The sequence below is a fragment of the Cardiocondyla obscurior genome, linkage group LG11 (genome assembly GCF_019399895.1).
Source record: "Cardiocondyla obscurior isolate alpha-2009 linkage group LG11, Cobs3.1, whole genome shotgun sequence".
Lineage (NCBI taxonomy): Eukaryota > Metazoa > Arthropoda > Insecta > Hymenoptera > Formicidae > Cardiocondyla > Cardiocondyla obscurior.
The window spans coordinates 6,281,045-6,285,952 of record NC_091874.1 but is presented as its reverse complement, the minus strand read 5'-3'; positions in this window follow the sequence as shown (position 1 = coordinate 6,285,952).

Here is a 4,908-nt window from a genome sequence, read left to right as displayed (position 1 = left end):
TACAACAACGCACAAATACTAATTAAACAAGTTAAAAAAAAACAATTTATAAGAAGACAATATAAAGTATTTCTTAAATTTGAAACAACATTTAATGATATAACATGGTATTATAAAGAAAACAATAAGGTAAGCGCACCTATATCGGAACATATTTTTTTTTATTAAATTTTAAGTAAAACTTTTTATTTATAATATTTTTTATACAATGTCAATTTTACATAACAACGTTATTTATAACCCTCTTTGTCATTAACATCAAAATTTAACATTATGTGACAAATTATGTGACAAAACTAAATTAAAGTATTCTGATAAATCAGATAAATAAAATATTTTAATACAAATAAATATTTAATTTATAAAACTTGGCACTGTAAAATCAAATCTTTAAAATCTCAAATGATAATGTTAATTACCCTAATTTTTTTTTCTTTTATTTCTTGCCACTACGCTCGCACATGTGTATCGTGTGTGCAATTTTTTTTTTGTGTCAAGAAGCACGGCCTCGCGCCAAGTATAAGCGCAGCGCACTTCCGCGCCTCTTATACGGCGAGACGCCGTATTGAGAAAATTCGTAATTTTCGGATCTCAATAACGGCTGAATCGATTGCTTTCTACATAGGTTCATCGTGTAGATTAGGGTCGAATTATGTTATAAAACTGCTTTTATGTTTTCACTACGTTATCTACAAACGAAGATATCACGATTTGAAGTTTGCTTGCAAGAGTAAAATTATAATATAATTAATTAAGAAACGTCGTCACCATTGTCTACCAAAATTTGTCCTTTTCGTTTTTGCGCCGCTAGATGGTGCAGATAGATTTATCGACTTTATTATTATCGACTCTGATGATAGTTATAATGACATATACATATATTGTTACGTCAAAAAAGAGAATATTTTAAAAAGGGAATAATTATCGCTCATAGGAAGCCAAGGATATGGGTTGAGAGCAGGTAGATGGAGAGAATGGTAAGGAAATGACGTAACTACCGATATTTGCGTGACACGATCGACGGAGTGTCTCGCGTACAACGCGCTAGGAACGGGTTTAATTCGGTGGAAAGACTAATCAAACGCGTATTTGGTTCTTTTTAGGTAAAGAAAATTAATTCTTATTCCCTGGGATAGAACCGGAGATGGCTCTTCGTAATATATGCATTCTGGGTTTTTTTTGTAACATTAGTTTTCAAACAAATAACAGTTTAATAAATTTATTAGTACAAGAAATTAAATTTTACTCAAAAATAATAGCTAATTAATTTACAATAAATTATAACGTAAAAAAATAACAAGTTTTTATATGATTTAGGAAATAACAATCCATTTGAAATTTTTAATTAAATATAATATAATGACGTATGTGTGTGTATATGTGTGTAAGTGAATTAGAGTTATCCTAGATCAATCTCAACTATTTCCACGACCCGAGCCGTGAATCGCTGAAATACCCGATCAATGAGGCTGATTGGTGCGAGAAATGGGAATTCCATCCTTGGATAGTAGATTAAGAAATTTTCATCAAAAGACGCGGCAATGGCCTGTCTCCTGATCTTTTCAGGATGGAAATGATCAGGGCCTATAGTAAAGGCCCTCTCCGTGATGGGATCCGTCCACGGAGTGCAAGTCCTTCGGAGGAGCTCGAGGAGAGGATCTATGATCGCTCTCGGTTCTTCTTGCTCCCCGAGGAACTCAACACTTAGGACGGGTAAAGGAATAGACTCCGGGAAGTCAGGTTCCGGCAAAGAATTAGAATCATCCTCAGCCACGGGACCAACTTCCTCGGGTTCTTCGGGAAGGTGCGGTGACGGAGAAAAAAAGAGAAACATGCTCCAAAAGCAGCTCCAAGAAAATGGTGTTCAGAATTTACTTAGGAATTGGGAGTATAGGACGGGGATGTGGGGTAGAATTGCTCCGAACCAGGCTCTGTTGACTCCTCCAAAAAATTCAATATCGGTGTCGGATTTTTAGGCGGAGCCGCTTCAAACAAAAACAGCTGCTCGGGATCTCCATGCACGGGAGATGGGGGAGGCGCGGGCGGCTACGGAGAGCTCGGTCTCTGTTTTTGCTTCGGCGGAGTATCAACCGCTTCTTCCCTTGGCGCCGCCGCGAACAGGAATTGTATAAAAAAATTGCGTACTAATTCCCGCAGGCTTCTAATTTTCCTGTTTCGACGCGCTCTACTTTTCTTAATAGTGCGCCTGTTTGATAACTTCACTAAAATTTTAGTTTTAATTTTAAATAAAATTAAATATTAAAAAAAGAATCGTTTAAGGGTAGCTCGTCGCATTTTTTCTTCCGGAACTCTCAATCCTTCCGTCTAAAAATTTTTACGGTTTAGAGAACGCATAGAACCTCACTCAAAGGACCTCGCACATTTCTTATGGAAAATGGCTCTCGGTTAAATTCGCTCAAGTTTTGCTATCTTCTAGAATTTGTTATTCTGAACAAAAGTGTCCATGGCCGCAACAAAATCTGACGAGCCGTTTTTGCTCTATAAGGGTTCGAGTATCGGTAATAATAGTTTAATCGTATACGTATATGAGACTATTTTTATTATTCGCAACTACTTTTTTACTAACTTTTTGATTTTTTTTACGTTACGTTAAATGTAATAGTATAATAGTGCAGTACTGTATGTATTTAAATGTGACATTCCTATACATATGTTGGCAAATTGATGATAGCTTGACGCCCTACTGCCTTCAATATTCAATTGTGCAATTAAAATATATTTTTTTATCATTAGTTAGCATTTGAAAGTAATGATGAATGCAGTCCGTGCTGGAAATAGACGTCATTGCTACGTCTGTAATCGATTTTTTTTTTGCCGGTGACCAACCGGTACTTTTTGATTTAGTTGATGAAGAACAATAATGTTATGGATATTATTTTTTCAATTTAATTATTTTTTTTTTATTTTTATATTTAAATTATTTCACAAAGTTAATTTACTATAATGAATAACAATAACATTATGGATTTTATTTTTTTAATTAAATCAATTTTTTTTTATTTTTATATTTAAATCAATTTAAAAAGTTTTTTCTTTCTATAATGAATAACATTGTTACGTCAAGAAGGTTAATTTTATTTAATTAATTAATTGGAAGGAATTCTCGGGAATGGAATTTGACGGTAAGGTAGGAAAGTGACGTACCATCGAATTTACGTGAGATTCGAGATTCAAATCTTCACAATTTTACGCGCAGATTATTTATTTTAATATCTCGGATTCCAATTGAGCGCGTAAGTGGTTCCTTTTTAGAGAAAGGAAATGAATCCTTATTCTCTGGGATAGAACCAGGCGTGATTGTTCGCTTTAGTAGGATAATTCAGGGTAATAATGAAATAATTAAATCATGATTTCAATAACGCAAAAAATAACAATTTTAATTCTAAGTATAACGATTTGAATTACAAAATAAAAATTGATCGATAAATGACAGAGTGACAATTTAGAAAATTTAATCGGATCGTTTTAAATATAAAAATAACGTCAATGTTTTTACAGTAAAAATTAAATAATATGAAAAAGGGTGTAACCGGATGAATAAGTATAAATTTAGCATTTCGGAAGACGAGAGAGTATTTACAATATGTATATGAGTGTGTGTGTGTATTTGTTATTATGATTTAATCTAATGTGACTTCCTCTATCTCCACCACCCTCGCTGTGGATCTCGGAAACACAAGATCTATGAGTCGCATCGGGGCCAGGAAAGGAAATTCCACCCCGGGATAGTATATAAAGAAATGAGAATCAGGAGCAGACCGAGCTGCCTGACTCCTGATCTCTTCCGGTTCAAAGTGGTCAGGGCCGATGGAGAAGGCCCTTTCCGGGACAGGATCTGTCCACGGAGTACAGGCCCTGCGTAGAAGCTCCAGGAGAGGATCTATAACCTCTCTCGGTTCCGGATGCTCCTCGAGGATCTCAATACTCGGGACGGGAGATGGAGGTTGATCAGGGAAGTCTACTCCTGGAAGAGAGATGGATTCATCTTCGCCCAGAGAGTCGGCCTCCTCAGGTTCGAATGGAAAAGGAGGTGGTGAGAGAGGAGAGGAGCAGGCTCTTGGCTCACCTCCGGGAAACCGTAGTTCGGAGATGAGGGAAGAATTCGGGGTATACGAAGGAGTCGTGGGGCGGAATTGTTCCGATCCCGGCTCCGTGGACTAATTCGAAAGGTTGATTTCGCAAGTTGAATTTTCGGTTGGGACGCTTAGGATCTCTTCTTCCGGGACATATCCGTGCAACAGTTCCGGGTCGCCGTGGATAGGTGACGGTGGCGGAGGGCCCGGACGAGGAGACCACGGTCTCTCTTCGTTGCGCGCAGGAGAGACGAACACCTCTTCGCTTGGCGCCGCCGCGAGCAAGTACTGGATAAAGAAGTGGCGGACCAGCTCCCTCAGATTCTTAATCTGTTTATTCCTTCGCGCCCGGCTTTTTTTGAGAGTTTTCTTATTAAAAGATTCCACTAAAATTTATAATTTTATTTTTAATTTTATTCGACAGATTTTGCAAGGTTTAACAAAGAAAGGAGCGAAGGAGATTCGTCACCGACGATTTCCGAAAGCCTCGACTCGTCCATGAGTGAATCCACGTAATCTATCTTTGGCGAGAATCGCTTGCCGGTTCTTTAGCCGTGGACAGTCGCCAAACTTCCAACAGTATTTCGCGGCGTAAACCACTGAAAATTGCTGGTTATTCGACAGCGTATCCTGGCCGATATTCGGAAGCAGGCATTCTCACACATTTAACAGATCACAGGAACAACCGAACAGAATCAAAACCGCGGAACCTCGACTCGGACATTTCCTTCTCTCTCTGATTACACTTAGGAAACAATTGGTTTGGAAAATACGTTTAGTGGAATCGAATTTCGCGAGGATACATATTGTAACG